Consider the following 19,979-nt stretch of genomic DNA (forward strand, 5'->3'; position numbering starts at 1 on the left):
AAATATCATTGCATTGTTAGCACGTTTAGCTATATTTGGTAAAAAATTAATAACTTCGGATTGCTGGACATATTGTCTAGGTTTACTGACACGCATTGATTAGATCGAGCAAGGATCAACGGGTTAAAACTCGGTTTCGTATCATGGATTTTTACAAGTTTGTATTTATATTTAACAACTATGATATTATCTTACATGTATTTACATAGCATTGTCTAATTTATTTGAAAATTAGAGCTTTAACTAGCAAATGTGGTTGCTGTCTAATGACACAGGCTTGGGTAATATTTCATACCAAGGGTTAGCACAAAGCCATTTGCATAGCTATTCATCCATAACATCTCGTGTATTGCTTTTCATTTGACCAGCAATTTATGTATTTCTATATCAAGTTCATTGACATACAAACTGGTGGTGACTCACGGTTCTTTCATCTATATAGGCCTGGGCAGTCATCAAGGTCCTCTTCCTTGCATTGTCTTCCGGAAGATTTTGGCGATGAGTAGATCATAAATGTCAGTTGAACGCTTCTTCCCTGTCATTAGACACGTACCCAACCTAATTTTGAACAGCTGGTAAGTCATCATTGACTACTTGACTTGATGGGCTTTGTACTTAATGATCTCCCATATACTCTCAACACATTAGTCTTAACTTATAATAAACTTTCATGGGTAGCAAAATCGTAAATGATACAGAATTTGAAGCGAACACGAGTCAATACACAAACCGGCTATAGGAAATCAATTGATTCTTCAGAAGATTGTGTCAGTCTACCCCAAACCTTCAAAATAAATATATTGATATATATATATATATATATATATATATAAATAGTACCTTTACGTTATATATATATATATATATATATATATATATATATATATATAACAATAACCAATAAATAGATTTAAGAATTCAAGCAATTTATGTTTACACAAATTCTGTACCATTTACTATCTCACTACCCACTTTCGCCTTGAAATTCTAGAAAATTAGAGATGCGAGCTTGCAAGGTGGTTTTTGATGTATCACTAAATGCCCAAAGATGCGAAAGGCCAGTTACGGAAACTACATCACATGGTTTTCCCGTCAGGTCTGCTTCAGATTTGTTTTAAAAAGGTTGGCTGAAAATGAGAGTATAAGCAAATCGAGAAGTTTCCAGCCAGGAAGAGATGATTTAAAAATTAAAATGAAGAAAAAATAGAATTAGCTCTAATATAAGATCAGAATGTTTTTTTCAAGAATGTTTAATTAGGCTGAATTCAGTTATATTAAATTTATACTTTAAGTTTGTTTATGCGATGCCACAAAAGTGTAGCGTACCAAGCGTGTTGCATCAGGTCTCTCTCTCACAATCATTAGTGCTATGATTCTCTGAAAGGTAAGAACTCCATATGGTATGCTACTGTATGGACTGCTGCATACTGCCACTACTCAAAATTATGTTGTACATAATACTGCTACATTTTAATGCAGACCATAACCTTTACATAGGTATTTGTAGCCTTGGGGGCATGGGTATAGAGCATGAATAGATAAAATCATGTATTTTTTCATTGTAATATCTCTTATTGGTAGTTTTTTAGAGGATGGCAACACAATAATTTATCTTTAGTTAATTTATATAAAAAACATTTTTGAGATAGGACTTTAAGAAAATTAACTTGCGAGCTTTTGTCCCAGAATGCATTTTGCTCTCATATCAGACATGACTGTACAGTAGGCGCTGCTAAAATGAGATGATCAGTTCTAGGAACGTTTACATGATAAGGATTTTTCATTATAAGAATGTTAACATACATGTAAATTGTCTAAACCATTTCAGGACCTTTCCAAACTCGCTCATGTGAGAATCCGACTTAAATTCTTTTGAATGTATTGGCGGTGCCTTAACTGTATTATTGGTTTTCATCGACAACTTTTCATGATCAACCTCATTGGTTTAATAGACCATGATTGTGGTAATTGACAATAATTTGATGAAGAGCGCATAGTTTTGCGCGACAGCGACTTACAACAATTGACTAAGAAAAAATAGTTTCACTATCAAAAGGCGATAGTACCTTTTCGTCATCTATTCGTTCTTAAGAGCTCAAGATTGCAACTCCAACTCGTGACATTCAGATGCACCGACCAATAGCCTTAAAGTATTTATCAACAATTGCACTGCTACATGTACCTATTCTCTGTTCCGTTGTCACTTCAGACAAATTATCACAAGAGTCAGAATGTCATGGAAATTGTATGTATTATATGTATAATGCTTTATGTACAGTGTTGGGAAAAAATCTTTGTCTGCCTGTTTAAGTAAGTGTAGCACTGCAATAAATTCATCATAATTTGGAAATATTTTGCACCGCATACATAAAACCCTGTATCAAAACAATCCTAATGAGCTGAAAAATAGAAATAACTAGATTTTAAAATTGCCAAATATCTTCTATTGTATCAACCGCTGCCTACTAATTCACACTGCATACCAGAAAATATGTCATCGCAAATTTCGTTATTATCTCTTCTTCAATTATTTTCTAAATTGAAAATAACAGTCTTGTACTGTTATGGGCCCAGAAAAAAGCCATTGGGGTTGTTTTGCATTTTAATATTTTATCTGGTAGCCTTTGCAGACTATAACCATTCTGCAGCCTTAGGCATGCTGTGAACAAGCCTCACAAGCGCTTGAGTGTTCATAATCTGAAACCAGCAATCATGTTGGACAGCTGGTTTTTTCAAACGCCTTGATCGTGGTAGATCTTTGGTGGTTTGATGCTGCATTCATTTCTTTACCACTTAATTTTCTTTAGATTGAAATAATCTAAGCTTCTTCACTATTTTTCTATTGCTCAGATTGCCCATCGTATGCAGGCGAATGATGAGGTCGTTGACACATTTCTTATCCATGGTTGATGTTGACGCTGGTATGAATTCTGGGATCTCTAGCTGTTCCTCTTTTAACAAGCAAAACTGTAAACCTTTGCTGCACATGCTGTCCAACAGGATCTTTATTGTTGTGATAATATTCCACTTGAAAATTAATAATGTCATATTGCGTTTGAAAATGAGTTAATAAGCACTGATTCACATTGATTGGCCTATAAATGATTATTGATCCCTGATTAACCGTAATTTTATTACTGATGGTGTCAACAAGATCTAATGTTAATTTACTTTTAAATGATGCATGGTTTGTCAGGGTTTAATCCCTCTACATGACTACTACAACAAATTTACCTAAAATGGGCAGTGAGGTTTGAGGTGGACAAATACTTTTTGACACCGCTGTATGTCGCTTTCTTTTCTCGCAGGTGTGGCGAGACAGACTAACACTCAAATCAAACTTTAGAACTTGCCCGATGATACACTTTAAGTTATATGGAGTTTTTTACGCGGTACGAAGCAAAAACTTCACAAAATTGCCCGACTTTTTCTAGAATTTATGCTATAAGAGGTATACGTTATAGGAGCATCTACTTTACTCTAAAAGACCATGTGAGTTTGTGAGGTACAAATATCATGTTTAAAGTGTGCAATAGCTCCCATGTAGGATACTTTTGCTCCCTCATCATTAATTGAACTTGAAAGTTTATTGTGTATTATCTAATTTTTATCACTTTTAGCCTTGCTTGTCCTCTAGCGCAAAGCCGACCTATTGCTCCTAGATGTGACTCTGGCACTTATGGAATAAAAGTGCAAGCTGAGTTATCAGTAAAGATTTTGACAGAACTGTTCATGAAGTGAGTGTGAGAGTGCTTTAATTTCAATGCTGTAGTTTATCCCATTTTCTTTCCACTTAACATGGAATGTTTGATTAGTACGATATTTTAGGCAGTTTGAGGCCGCTTGTTTTTGGGACAATGTTTAATTATGACTGCTGATGTACTGGCGGTTAAGACATTTGAAAAGCTGATAATGGTGTTTTTATAAAACCGCGACAACAAATTCAGAGTAATTTTTTGCTTTGTAGCATATTTGACTCAATAGAACAAGTGTTATCGCTGAAGCATTCTCTTAAGGTGAAAACAAATTAGGCGATAATTAGAGCGATATTGCGTTAGAGCTAATCTGCGTTAAAATTCACTCAGCGTGTTCATGCAGAGCGATAAAGCTAGAATTTCTCTACACAACTTTATTGCTAACGAGATGCATTTCGATTGGTTAGTTCTTACCAGAATGTAGTTTTACGGCGGGTAATTATTTCTTACCGATGTTCAACAACGTACATCAGCTCCAATTTTCTATTTTGTTACGAAACATCTTCAGAACGAACACTCAATTGTTCATGAATTTAATAATAGCACTCCCAGCTCTGTCCATCATAACAAAATTTTAAAAAAACCGAGTTGAAAACCAACATCCGGAGTCAATCGTTGCGCCGGTTGACCATCTTGAGAATGGTAAATATTTAATATATTAAATATGAAAAACCACTACAAAATAAAATATGTATAAAAAATTGTAAAAACAATACAGCTAAACATACAAGAATCGTTTTTCTTTTGTCTTCTTGTAGTGTAGGCAGTGTACACTCTTTGAAAGGGAGATAGGTTTAATAACAAATGTAGAGGTTGTTTATGTTGTAGCCTAGACGACGACATTTTGACTGGCCTAAATTTATCAACAACTCCGAAAGAACTAATGATACAGATTTTTATTGGCAGTTTGTGAGCGTGCCCATTATATCATTTGCTAGTAAATCGCTTGAGTGTGTTTATGCACGCACCAGCGATATCTTCGCCCTCATGACGCTTGCAATAAAATCGCCTAGTGTGTTTGGACCTTAAAAGCTCCTTGCTATATTTTCAATCAAAAGGCGAATATACCTAAACCTATACATATACTGATAAGGTAACTTACCTCCTCAAATAGAGTTGGGGTTCATTAAAAAGATGGCGCTCGATTTTCAAAGCAATCTCCTGATGTGGTCCCAAATAGCGGTGCCAATCAAATCAAGGTGCATTCAAATATAGGTTTAACGGTAGCTCACTTTCAACATTTTTTGCAATACCAAATTGAAGGTGGTCAGAGACTCTGTGCATAAAGTCCTCATCAACTTATTTTTTATACAATGTTAAAATCTTTGTTCTTTTGTAGAAGTTGTTTAATCTGGAGAACGAAGATGAGCTCACCACGCAGAACTATTGTTCTTTAATCATGTTCTCACAGAACTAATCATATTGGCCTACAAGTGTTTTGAAAAACTGAAGGGTAAGTTGATGAGTCCTCTACTTTTTGTAGTCCTAATCTTTTGATAATTAAATTGGGCTTTGATGACTAAAGTGAGCTCTGGAGACTGCAGTCATTACATTGGGTAGTTGGCTACACTAAAATGCTATAGCACTGACAATCCGCAAAAAACAGTAAAACAATAGTTATGAAGCAAAATAACCATGTATGGAGTGGCATGTACAATTGATATTTAAATTGTACAAATACAATATCAAAGTATTAAAATATTAACCATTTTTTAAAGATTGAATGTATTTCTTAATGAGTGTAGCCTGGGTTTTCCGAATGGAAAAAGTATAAAACACAATCAGATTTTGGTCTAGTCCATTAACTGAGTGCGTACAACAGGCTGCGCAGTGCAGCTCAGCACAATGTACGCTTATAACCAAGAGCAATGCGCTAAAAAATATTTGTACAAAACATTTCTTATTAGTGAGTAGGCAATTAGTTAGCCGGTCATATGTGTACCTAATAGGAAAAAACCAATCGCCATCCTGCATCTAACTAATAGAAAACATGTTAACAGCCAACAGCGACCAAAGTTTTTTGAGAATCATTATTTTTGTTTTTACAGTTTATTATTGCAATAAACAGCTGTGTTAGACCTTTACAGCTACCAAGGTTTTAGAAATGGGCAATAAATAAACCTTTGGAAAATGGACTACTGATTGCTACCTATTGTATCAGCAAAAGAGGATGAGAACCTGACCAAGCTCATACTGCAACACACTTTTTAGATTTTTTGTCGGTAACATTAGGCGTAAAACCTTCTGCTGATTAATGTGTATGTTAAAAAACTCTGATAGGCGGTGTGGTTCATAAATAGGGTCATCTTAATCTGAGGGCATACTTCATTGGTGAAAATTAGGTCTTTAATAAGAGCCATCACATGTAGGACAAATTAATGTACCAAAGTCTGTTCTATTCTAATAAAAAGTGTATTACGTTATTCAATAGAAAAATGATATGGTAATGATGCTACTACTACCAGGCACAATAGCCTTTTAGCTTTTACTTTGAAACAATTTTTATTTATCCTTTATGGCCACAATGTTTGCGCTTTAATTCTGGAATTGTCTGTTTGTGTAATAATGTTCTATCTACCAATCTTTCATACAAATAAAAGTGTCCTCAAGAACCCTGGCCATCATTTTTAGCTGTTTTTTTATGAAATCTAGAGGCATTTGAAACGTTCTCTCTTCCAACAGCGTCCATAATTTTTTAACCTTGTCTTAGCATTCTACAACATATTGAAGGGTAAAGTAACAATTTGTTCAAAACTTCATGAACTTGTAGTATGGCTCTTACTCTGTTTTTTTTTACACTAAGCCTGCTTATAAAAATGCTGATGAAATGCAGTTGCATTTAAGTTCTGCATAAATTGTCTAAATTGTTTTTTATCACGGCTTCATTAACAAATTAAAGACTTGGTAAATTTTGATCTTGCAGCCATTTTTCCTAATTGTGCACACAGTATGATGCTCAATTACAACAAGGCATGAAGTAAATGTAATATGAAGCAGTTTTTGCACTGATTTCTTATGTCTTATTTTTATGTTGAAGCTGTTTCAGTGTGAACTCTTAAACTACCAATATTAAAGCTCGTTTGGCAATGTGTTTCTGTATGGTTAAGTGCTGCATGATGCGGCTTTAGCAAGCTTTTGTACAAATTGTTTCCGATTACTGATTAATTAGTAAATTATCTTATTACATCTATACCTGATTGAAAAAAGCTATTATTTGCATATTTTGAGCAAATAAGAATGCGTTTACAACCTGAGCATAGTTTTGCTTTGCAAAAACTTGTTTTATGAAATCTTCTTACTGATGACCAGTAATTTCAGAAGCAATACAGCCATAAATGGTTACTAACTTCAGATCTATAGACTGAGCAACTTTATTGAGCAATAGTACTAATGAGAGTAATTATGTTCATCAGATTAATTAACATGTAAACTAATAATATTCATAAATCATCCGACTAGAGTTTTGTGCTTACCTCACAGTAATTTCAAAATGGACGAAAAGTGGTCCCTCTCACTCGACAACTCGTTTGTAATATTTTTGGGGGCATGAACTAACATAAAAACTTATGCTGACAAACTTGCTATAAAAATATTGTTAATAAACAATTGGGGTGTAAAGTTATAACCATTTATACACTCTTTTAGAAATTAAGTTTCACGAAACACTTATGTCGCGGTAGAGAGATCCATTTGGTAGTAAAGGAGTTGAAGTTATCAGCAGGTAGATCATATGGGTTGCAGTCACAGAAAACATGGTCAAGTCGCAAATCACGAAGTTGAGTTATTCGACTTTGAAGTTGCACCAACTGAACTTATAATATTGGTAACAAATTTTGTAACCTGTAGGTCTGGACCAATCAAATAATGATTTTTCTGAATCTGAAGTCAGTTTAGCCAATAAAAGTATTTTACCATCGAAAAAAAACTTAAAACCGTTGCTATGCTAAACAAGAAGTACTGAAAAATGGTGTCCGCTAAAAATAATTGTTTCTTTTTTGCCGATTTTAGAGGTAACTTTGACATTTTGGATGCTTGTAATGAGTACTTTGGTATTCTAACTGATGTCAAAAGCAGTGAAAGTAAAGGGAGTTGTGGTGATATTTTCCTAACGATTCTTACAAGATTACTACAATATTTAATAATAAGAATAATTACTCAATTTTTATAAAATTATAATCAGATTTAGTTATGAGAATAATTATTCGAGTTTGCAAGGTCGAAGTATATAGTGACCGATGGTGTGCAATATGTTACTGTTGTTAATTTTCTAAAGATTTGGTTGATGATTTGGGTGTGCCCAATATCGCGATACAATCAAGCTGTTTTTAATATCTGCAAAAATAAGTAATACACTTTCTTATAAATATACAGCTATTTTTTGACAACCAGCTAAAATCTGTTTAGATTTTTAAATTCAGCATAGTTTTTTGGATCCAAGTACAGAAATCTAGATAAATATCACAATATCTTGATATTGGTTGCTATGTCGTTTTGAAATGTAAACAAAACTTTACATTGGTTTTCGTTTCTCAAACTTTAATACCAGTTTTCTTGGAACTATGTTTTTGCACTAATGGTAAACGTGCTTCAGTTTTTTGACCATATAATCTGCTGTAATTAGGCTAGAATCAAAATTTTGTTTGCTAAATCTTGTAATCCCGACTTACCATGAATTATGTGATCATGACACATATTAATAGTTAATGCACTGTTTGGAACTTATAGTGCTATTGTAGAACTACAATAAAAAATATGTCATCACTAACAGAAATTAACTACCAGTTTTGATTTTGTATAGGTGTCTTGTTTTCTATTACAGATTTTAATGTGTTTGCAGCACAAAATGAAGCAACTGCAAGAGGTTTATTATAGAATTTATTTCAAATTATGTTCTTATGATAGAACTTTCCGTAACAAACTTTCATTTGGCTAATACTTGTATCCATTTTTGACTAAAATAAGTCGAACCAATTTGTTTCACTCCTACTACCTGCCCTAAATTGGTGCAAATGGTCATCAGAAATGTGCTTTCTTTGCGCTGCTAAAATGGCCCATTAAATGTACTTTAATTTGATGAAAACTCAAATATTGGTTAATTATTGGCCTTTCCAAAATACCATAAAATACTCATCTGATTTGCATGTACGACTTAGCTGCCCAAGTTGTCAATGCATGGTACTGGAGCTTGTTATCATTTTGCTTGTTGAAGGTTGACTTGCAACAAAATTTCATTACGGTTATTTGGTATCAAAAGATTCACCATGGCTTACTCTGCTGTGTTGTGTGTGCAAAATATGGAGAACGGTGATTACAAGCTTTTAAAAGCTAAAAAAGAAACAGTTAATCTCCGCAATCCCGAAACCGCCGTAGATTGGAATCAATTCATTTCTCTGACATAGTAAAATGATTTGGTTATTGTTTTGACACGTGATCTTCTCACATGAATTGTAAGTTCCGTAAAAGGCTCAATATAAAACTTCTTGTAGCACTAATTTATGACATAAACTTTGGGTTTCGCCAAAGAGCTCTTACCAAATATAGATGCTCGCTAGTTTACAATTTTGTTTTGGGTTGATCTAATCGTCTAGTCGCAATCTGATCATGTGACCCATGCTTCCTGCCAAACAGCGCGCATAATTTCCGCAGCATTTTTTGACTATCACAGGTGGTGACCAACAGGCTTGTCATGCTTATCAGATGATGATATGCATTCCTTCGAGCTAAGGTTAAAAATTAAACCATTTTTTAAGGTAGGTTTTGAGATATCAGTGCTTAAAGTGACATCAATACAGTGATGAGGAAACAGATGCTTGAGGACAATAGACATCGTTTCATTGAATGCGTGAAGTGTAATTGTGAAAATATTTGAATGAATGAGGTTGCATGAAAGTGTAAACAGAAGCCATCTTGTTGAGCTACATTCCATTTGACCCATGTTTGGAACGGGATTCTAATCTTCGGCAATTTCGTGATGGCGGCGATTAACTTTTCGCTTTTGAGCTTTTAAGAGCATGTTATCACATTTCTACATATATTGCACATGCAACACAACAGAGTAAGACATGGTGAATCTTTTGATACCAAATAACTGTAGCGTGAATTTTGTTGCAAGTCAACCTTTAAGCATTAGTAATCTTTTAGAAAAATGACAAGATTTTCTTTTGGAAACATACCTTTCAAGCAACAACGGTATGCGAGTGCCACTGTAGGTAATTTTGATTAATATTCTTAAACTTCATAATCATTCTTAGTATTGACTAAGTATTATTGCTTTTTAGTTTGTGTATTTTCTTATGTAATTATTATCTGTGAATGTTTAGCTGAAGCTTGTGCAGAGCTGTCATCAACAACAATTTAGTTGAATGTCATTTACTAGTTATTCCGTTTTACAAATTGGACTATGCCTTGTGAAATAACTGCTTTATTTTAATTGTGTATACAGCTCCTATTCACCCTTGCATGTTTATAGTTGTCATGTTCTTGCATTCTGGTTGCCTGTCCACTGATGATAGCACTTGTACAGACTATATGTAAGCATAGTGTCTGGGATAGGAACTGAAACTCACAGTTAAAACCTATGGTGACCAGCTCTAAACTTTACTTTGCAATAATATCTAAAAGCCAAGTCCAGATCAGGGTCAGACTACTGACTATCAATTTTACGAATGAGTAATTGCTTTTGAAATACCACTTCAATATTTGAAGTCCTTTTTTTAATAGAATATGAATAAGTTTTTACATTGCTTAACTCGCGTTCTTCTATTGCCTACAAATCACAATGGTGACAAATATCAAAGCTGGGATTGAGAGTCATAAGCTAAAATATCAGATGCACTTCTGCTTGCTCAGTTTTTTCCTTTTTTTGCAGCAAGCAATGAGCTTTCAATTGATTAGCTATGAAAAGAGTTTAATTTAAATCGGAAAATCATTCATTCAAAAAATGTGATATTTTTATTTTGTTATTACTAATTGCAGGGTGTTGCTATAACATGTTCTGCACCCACTCTGGTGCTAGACAAGTTATCTAAAGAATTGGCAATTCAAGGTTACAAAAGCTTACATATTTGGGGAGGTTTCTGGTCAGAGGAGAGCGGACAAAGGAACTTAGTGAAGGTAAACTAGAGTGTCAAAACACCAAAATATTGAGTGACATAGAATGAACCTTGGTGAAAAACAATATTTTTTTAGATGTATTTTACAAATATTGAGATGAAAAATTTTGTGCTAGTCCGAAAATTTCAATAATATGTATTTGGACGATGTATCTAATAGTATGCAACAAGCTATAGCTTTTTTTAACTCTGAATGACACTCGTATTGCTTAACTTGCATTTTTGTACCATTTACTATCTCTGTTTGTGAGAAATGTACCTTTTGTTCCAAATCCTGTTCAGCCTGTCATAGCTGTTTTTTGCAGTCACCATTCAATTTTCGGGATTACCGGGGCCAGGGTCTTTTGTGGACAGTGAAAACCCACAAAATAAAAAGTAATGTTTTTAAGTATATACATTAATAAGCCAAACTTTAAGGCCAAAACACTTGCATTGTTTCATAAGCATAATGTATTTGTTTCCTATGTGAAAAGTAAACTTAAGTTCCTTTCATTGACTTTTAGGTCATATTCTAACTTAAATCCAAGTATTTTAACTCAAATTATGAATTTTTTGTAGTATGGGCATAGGTCAGAATTTTATCTGGTTGGAATAGCTGTACAGCAAATTTTGCTATAATGTACATGTATAACTATTATAACGCAAATTCCTCTCAATGTAAATAATTTATGTAAAGCTTTTGTTTGACCAACATAAGTAATGCCATATAGGGTAAAGTGTCAAGTTGGTGAAAGTTCCCAAAATTATTAACAAAATTTTCATAGTTGCCCTTAAAAATATCGCTTACATTCTTGCCAAACTTGAGCAATGATGAGATGCATAGGGTTCGCTATTATAGATACCAATACATTGTTAAACTAGTTTGTCATTAGAGATTGTCATTTTTGTCAAAAATATGTAAAATGATTCGCCTCGCAAGAAATCAGAAATATTTGAAGGGGATCTATCAGTGAAAGCTTTGGAGTGTTAATACAGACGGTTTCCTACTTACGAACATTCGAGTTACACACAACGGTACATACGAACAGGTCTGCGCGTATATTCATCGATAATACCGACGGTATTACCGACTTATTAGCGGCAGAAAGAGGCGCTACATAGAAGCATCACCCAGCATCCACCTTCCTCTGCCCAGTTCGTTGCAGGGCATTAGTATGTGAACGTATCTCCAGTGCGCAAAGAACTTTTTTATTTTTCCTGTATGTATTGTAAAGGAGTTTGCCGACCTTTACTTGGCACGATCTAGACTAATAAATAAAAAGAAGAGAGTGTGTGTAGTTTCATTCAGCTTTTTTATTAGCGAAGGAAATTTCACTATTCGAGGAGCGTACATCTATCTGCTCTGCTCAAATAAATGAGAGCGCTCCGTTATATTCAGTAATATCAACTGTTCCGTCCTAACGGCAAACGGTGAGAACACCGGCTAACAAGGTGAATAAATAGGACCGCTAGCGAGTTGGTATGACAACAATAAAAGTGACGATAAATGATAGTGTTATAACATGATATCAGATATAACAATAGCATAACGAGTGAAACAACGGTATAATAAAAGGACGACACATAAAAAAGGACAACAAAGATAAGTTCTAGCATAACGATTAAAAAAACGATATAATAAAAAAGGACAACACATACAATCAATAAGAAATGCTGTGTCATGGCCCGGCGTCCACCACAGTATTCTCTCCATTTTATTAAAAAGTTTTTTCAGTACAAACCAATTTACAGGTTACTTATACAAGCCTTAAACATACTAATATAAACCTTCAATATAATTATATACATGTAGGCCTTAAGCATAAGATATAATACAAAATATAGCACTGAAGCAACTTACGACCAAATTCACTGTACAAACAATTGTTCGGAACGTAACTCGTTCGTAGGTTGGAGACCGTCTGTATACCAAGCAGAATGTCATGATATCTAGTCTCATCAAAATCTATCTTGCTCCCAAGCTCTTCCCGACGATGGATAAATTATAAGTCATACAGGCACTGATTTTACTTTGTTAGCTAGCCGCAACAAGTATCAGCCTGTCTTTTGTGGCTTTTATTCACCTCACCTTCTGTTTGATCTCCAAATTCATGTTTACTACCTTCAAAACTGAATGTTTTTTAATTGTCAAATCAGTTGATATGAGCATCAGAGTTAAATTTTTTGCTGACCTAGAATTTATTTTGGTCATCTCAAATAGTCTACGAAGATGAACTGTTATAAACGAGTGCATTTGCACAGACATGCTAATGGCAAAGAGTAGCTTTATCATATAAGCAGAGACTAAATGGTGTAAACAAAAGCTGAAAATCTGTTTTAATAGAAACTTCTAAACTATTTAAAGAATTTCAATAATGTCTATATAATTAATGATTAATGTATAATCCTAAATATTTAGGATTTGTTTGGAGTGCACGAGAGGACAACTCTGCTTTGCAGAGTAACCTGGCAGTAACCCTATGCTTAATTTGTACATATATGCATTGCAGTGAAAGGCATATTTATACACACCAACCTTACAGTGTTAAAGGCCAACTGAATGAAAAGGGACTTTTATACAATTCATAGTCAATCTGTGCATAGAAAAAATTGACCTTGTAGACAGTTAGGAATTTTACTCAGCTCAAGATTTTGAATCAACTTGGCTTGTACCAACAAATACCCTGGCAGTGTAGAGTGCTGTAAAAGATTATCAGTTGCAATAATTATGCATTCAAATATTGCAAATTATTACAAGGTTAATTAGCATAGTTTTTGTAGTGTCAGTCTAGCAAGGTAAATGTTGCAAGTTCAAATCCAGCGGGATGCAATATTTTTCCATTATCCAACGGTGGCTTTATATGGACAGACACGGTTCTCATCACAGTACAGGCTGAATGTGTAAAATTTTGTAGATTTTGGTGCATTTTGCTTAGAAATAAGAGGAATGGTAACGCTGTAATTATTAGTTTGTAAAATAAAGCTTTTCTTAACCCAACTATTCATTACATTTTATATTTAAAAGATACCATTCTTACCTAATAGTTTGACAAAAAAGCTTTAGCTTAAAAGAAAGCATTAATGATAATGTTTGTTGTTTTTTACTTTTATTGAGTTAACTTGTGTTAACAACATCGAAACAAGAATTTTTTGAGGCTTACTAGGTTAATTTTTTTAGGCATAACATCAACATAGTGAGAACTGCAATCTCTTTAGGGCAAACATAATTATGCAGAGTTTCAGTAGGAAAGCATCTTCTGTGTGACCTACATTTAGTACAGCCACCAATATAGCTAGCTGCAAAAGCCTACACTTCAAGTTTCTGGCTAATCTCCTAAGCGTTCTAAAACAACATGACGGAGCACACTTTTTAGTCAGTATTGTTTTAAAGCTGGTTTGATATCTTGGGAAAGTCTGTAAAATGAGTAGTGTTCAACATTCTCCTAATTTTTAACTATACTAACAGGTTAATAACTGGTTTCTTTGCAGGTAGAGCAGCATATTTACCAGTGGAGGCAAAGTGGTCTAGATTGCCTAACCTTCAAACAACAAGTTGATGTTCAATTTCCAAAAAGGCATCAAGTGACTGGAATGACATCCAACCTTAAAGTTCTTTCTGTAGCTGGGCGTGTCTACAATCAACAAAGTTCTCTTGCGAATCGCTTCTAAGATCTCTAGCTAAAATCATATTTTAAACGTTGTGCAGAGCCATTAGTTACAGCTACCACAACTTCACACATTATACTCGAGGTGCCAGGAGATGGTCGCACAATTTGCAAGACAATTATAGAGCTCAGTGTTTTGAAGCTCTACAGCTTTATTTGACAGAAATAAAATAGTCCACTTTTGTTGATAAATGTTTTATGGTATTCTTGTGAATGCTTTGATTTTTAATCTTTTGGTAATGTAACAGCTGTTTGGCCTGCTTTTGATAGGTTGCTCCATTTGCACTAAAGACTTTTAGATTTATACAAACTCATTGTGTTTTAAGAATATTTTATTTGTCACCGTTGCACTCACTTGAGCAATTTGTTTGACGTACTTATATTGAGCTTTCCTTTTCTGTAAACTCAACTCCTTGACGGGGTTGCTTAAAGAGTCAATTTTTTTCCTTTTGAGTAAGTTTGGGCTTTTTTAAAGAAATATGCTGACCAATGTTGATAAATGCGAGTTAGATATACATGCATGCAATCTGCACAGTGTGTTCAATGTTACTGCATGGTTTCATCGAAAGCTCTTATCTGAAACCTTTTATAATCCAAAGGGCCCCACATATGCTATATTTCCCAGTTTTGCCTCAGTAGCAATGAATTGACTAAATCAAATTTTATAAGTAATAAATGTGGCCACAGGTATGCAAATCTCCCATGTTTGACATTTATGTTTTAAAAATTGGGTGTCTCTGACTCTACCAGGCATATTTGGCAGCATGAATATATGCACTGTTTTAATTAATATACGTTTTAAAAGTTTTCTATTTGACAACTAGGATGGTTTCAATACCAATTATTTGATGTCAATACCATCCTAGCGTTTATTGCAACTTATTACAACTTTTTTTAAATGGACAAAGTGCTTGTTTTTGCCATGCATGCCCACTAACAAGCTATTAAGGGAAAGCATAGGTTTTCAATTTTATGAATAATACGTATGATAAACTTTAGATCAAAGCACACACAGATGTGCCTGCAAATCGGTTTTCTTAGGTTCTGTTGGCAAAATCCCTGAAATGTGGTTTCAGGGATTAGTTTGCCTTTTTAACCAATTGATAGAAAATTAAATGATGCAATAAAGGTTCATTACAAGTAAAAAGAACCAAACTGAATATCATAGTTAGCTAAATTTATATAAAAAGAAGAAGTAGAGCTTGGAACTAGGACTATCTAATTCAAGATATAAAAACATAATAGGAGGCCCTGAATTTAATGAGAAAATAACTTCTCTTGCAAAAGAGAAGACAACTCAGAATTTTGTATAAAAATTTTCAAATTTTACGCTAATGGGAGGTCCTCCATTTCAAACTACAGAGCCTCCTAACCTGCAAAATTTTCCAAAATGTTGAACTCTCCGGCAAAATTTATGCAAAATGCAAAATAGATACGTATGCGATCAGCATGACGAGTAGAGTTGTTTAAGCATGTTTCTAGCGAAGCCTCCTATCAGAAGCCTCCTATTATCCGAAAGCCCTATATCGTGGATATATTTTTCAGAGTGGCCTCCTATTCAATCTAATTTGACTATATATATATGTATACATATATATATATTCTATAAATATTCAATATAAAAAAAATTGTTTCCTCACCCCGGATACCCCGTATGGGTGGTAAATTCTGCTCTAACTCGGGTCTCCTACCAGAGACCTGGGAGTTTGAGCACTCGTCTCAAGATCTTAGCTGTTCCCAATAGCGCACTTTTCTGCAACTCACCTGAGTTGATTGTTGTTGGTATTTGGGCAAGCCACATTTTATGCGCCGGTGTTATTGCGCCCAGTGCCCCAATCACTACTGGGATTACGGTTGTTCTTACATTCCAGCATTTTTCAATTTCTTCTCCAAGAGGGAGATATTTTTCTACCTTTTCTTTTTCTTTGCTGGCTATATTGTAGTCATTGGGTACTGCTATATCTATTATAGTAGCCCTCTTGTTCTCCTTGTCTACCACCACTATATCTGGTTGGTTTGCTAGGACATGCTTGTCAGTTTGGATGTAGAAGTCCCAGAGGATCTTAGCGCGGTCATTTTCATTGACCTTACCAGGAGCTTCCCACCAGTGTTGTGGTTTATTAAGGCCATACTCATCACATAGACTTCTATACACAATACCTGCGACATGATTATGCCGCTCAGTGTATGCGTTCCCTGCTAGCTGTCTGCATCCACTGATGATGTGTTGGATGGTCTCAGGTGCATCTTTGCACAGTCTGCATCTAGGATCGTCTCTAGTGTGATAGATTTTCGTTTGGAGTTGCCTTGTTGGGAGCACTTGCTCCTGGGCTGCCATGATTAGCGACTCTGTATTGGCCGTTAGGTTTCCTTTGTTCAGCCACATATATGTCTGGTGAAGATCGCCAACTTTAGATATTTGTTGGTGGTAAGCACCATGAAGAGGTTTCGTATGCCAGTCAATTTCCTCATCATCAGGGCATAGGTCCGTTGTGAGAGCAGCCGATTGAAATTCAGCTAGCAACTTATCTGAGATGGCCATGGAGGCTGCATATGCTTTGATGCTTCGCTCCTCCTCTTTCACTATCTGCTGTACACTTTTGAGTCCCCTACCGCCATCTTTCTTATCAAGATACAATCTAATAGTATCAGATTTTGGGTGGAGTGCTCCATGCATGGTCAGCAGTTTACGAGTTGCTATATCTGTTTCTTTGATGGCTTCCTCAGTCCACTTTATTATGCCTGCTGGATATCTTATTACTGGCAGTGCGTAGGTATTTATTGCCATGATTTGGTTCTTGGCATTGAGCTGGCTCCGTAAGACCTGCCGAAGGCGTTTCTTGTATTCGGAAATGGCTTTGTGACGTACCTCGGCTTCGTGGTTGATGTTGCTTTGCATAACCCCCAAGTACTTGTACCCTTCTTCTATATCTTTGATGGTACCATTTGGCATTCTTAGGCCATCTGTGAGCATAGAATGGCCTTTCTTAAGAATTAGCCTTCCACATTTCTCAATACCGAAGGTCATTCCGATGTCCTTGCTGTATACCTGAGTGAGGTGTATGAGCGAATCAATGTCCCTTTCTTTGTTAGCGTACAGCTTGATGTCATCCATGTAGAAGAGGTGGTTTATCTTGGTGCCACTCTTAAACTGGTACCCATATTGAGTCTCCTCCAGCATATTGCTTAGGGGGTTTAGGCATATGCAGAAGAGCAGCGGTGATAAGGAGTCACCTTGATAGATGCCTCGCTTAATTTGTACACTCGCCAGCTTTTTGCCATTAGCCTCCAGTTCCGTCTTCCATTTGGTCATTGACATCTTGATGAATGCCACAAGAGCAGGGTGAACATTGTACATACTGAGGCACTCAAGTATCCAACTATGGGGAATTGAGTCATAGGCCTTTCTGTAGTCAATCCAAGCCATGGCAAGATTGGTTTGCCTTCTCCTGCTGTCTTGACAGACCGTCCGATCCACCAGTAACTGATGTTTAGCTCCTCGGGTGTTGCGCCCATATATAAATATATATATATTCATATATATATATATATATATATATATATATATATATATATATATATATATATATATATATATATATATATATATATATATATATATATATATATACTTGTCAGTCCGGACTTCTACATCCGGACTGACAAGCATGTCCTAGCAAACCAACCAGATATAGTGGTGGTAGACAAGGAGAACAAGAGGGCTTCTATAATCGATATAGCAGTACCCAATGACTACAATATAGCCAGCAAAGAAAAAGAAAAGGTAGAGAAATATCTCCCTCTTGGAGAAGAAATTGAAAAATGCTGGAATGTAAGAACAACTGTAATCCCAGTAGTCATTGGGGCACTGGGCGCAATAACACCGGCGCATAAAATGTGGCTTGCTCAAATACTAACAGCAATCAACTCAGGTGAGTTGCAGAAAAGTGCGCTATTGGGAACAGCTAAGATCTTGAGGCGAGTGCTCAAACTCCCAGGTATCTGGTAGGAGGCCCGAGTTGGAGCAGAATTTACCACCCATACGGTGTATTCGGGGTGAGGAAACAATTTATATATATATATATATATATATCTAAATATATATAGATATATGTGTATATATACATATATATTTATATATATATAAATATATATATAAAATATTATATTTTAAAATAATATTGAATATTTTGACTAAAATATTTTGCTTGGACTGAGGAAGCCATCAAAGAAACAGATATAGCAACGAGTAAACTACTGACCATGCATGGAGCACTCCACCCAAAATCTGATACTACTAGATTGTATCTTGATAGGAAAGATGGCGGCAGGGGACTCAAAAGTGTACAGCAGACATTGAAAGAGGGGGAGCAAAGCATCAAAGCATATGCAGCCTCCATGGCCATCTCAGATAAGTTGCTAGCTGAATTTCAATCGGCTGCTTTTACAATGGACCTACGCCCTGATGATGAGGAAATTGACTGGCACACGGAACCTCTTCATGGTGCTTACCACCAACAAATATCTAAGGTCGGCGATCTTCACCAGACATATATGTGGCTGAACAAAGGAAACCTAATGGCCAATACAGAGTCGCTAATCATGGCAGCCAACAAGGCAACTCCAAACGAAAATCTATCACACTAGAGACGATCCTAGATGCAGACTGTGCAAAGATGCACCTGAGACCATCCAACACATCATCAGTGGATGCAGGCAGCTAGCAAGGAACGCATACACTGAGCGGCATAATCATGTCGCAGGTATTGTGTATAGAAGTCTATGTGATGAGTATGGCCTTAATAAACCACAACACTGGTGGGAAGCTCCTGGTAAGGTGAATGAAAATGACCGCGCTAAGATCTTCTGGGACTTCTACATCCAAACTGACAAGCATGTCCTAGCAAACCAACCAGATATAGTGGTGGTAGACAAGGAGAACAAGAGGGCTACTATAATAGATATAGCAGTATCCAATGACTACAATATAGCCAGCAAGGAAAAAGAAAAGGTAGAGAAATATCTCCCTCTTGGAGAAGAAATTGAAAAATGCTGAAATGTAAAAACAACTGTAATCCCAGTAGTCATTGGGGCACTGGGCGCAATAACACCGGCGCATAAATTGTGGCTTCCCCAAATACCAACAACAATCAACTCAGGTGAGTTGCAAAAAAGTGCGCTATTGGGAACAGCTAAGATCTTGAGGCGAGTGCTCAAACTCCCAGGTCTCTGGTAGGAGACCCGAGTTAGAGCAGAATTTACCACCCATACGGTGTATCCGGGGTGAGGAAACAATTATATCAATTATATATATATATATATATAAATTTATATATATATATAGATTTTACCTATTTATCATAGAAATAATGTGTATCTATAAGAAAATGCAGGTCTATTGCTTAAGTTGGCTGATATTAAAGACGGTTGGGCAGTTCCGCAATATTTGGCTCAGCCATAGTACATCA

General features: G+C 35.5%; 1 long non-coding RNA gene across 1 annotated transcript; it reads left to right on the forward strand.

Annotated features, from left to right (window-relative positions):
- Positions 1-447: 447 nt before the first annotated feature.
- On the forward strand, positions 448-15,305 carry LOC137391456 (uncharacterized). The gene is made up of 5 exons (XR_010978123.1): positions 448-575; positions 3,621-3,737; positions 5,095-5,208; positions 10,731-10,868; positions 14,336-15,305. It is a non-coding gene; the product is annotated as an uncharacterized lncRNA (long non-coding RNA).
- Positions 15,306-19,979: the final 4,674 nt, after the last annotated feature.

The sequence above is a fragment of the Watersipora subatra genome, chromosome 3 (genome assembly GCF_963576615.1).
Source record: "Watersipora subatra chromosome 3, tzWatSuba1.1, whole genome shotgun sequence".
NCBI lineage: Eukaryota > Metazoa > Bryozoa > Gymnolaemata > Cheilostomatida > Watersiporidae > Watersipora > Watersipora subatra.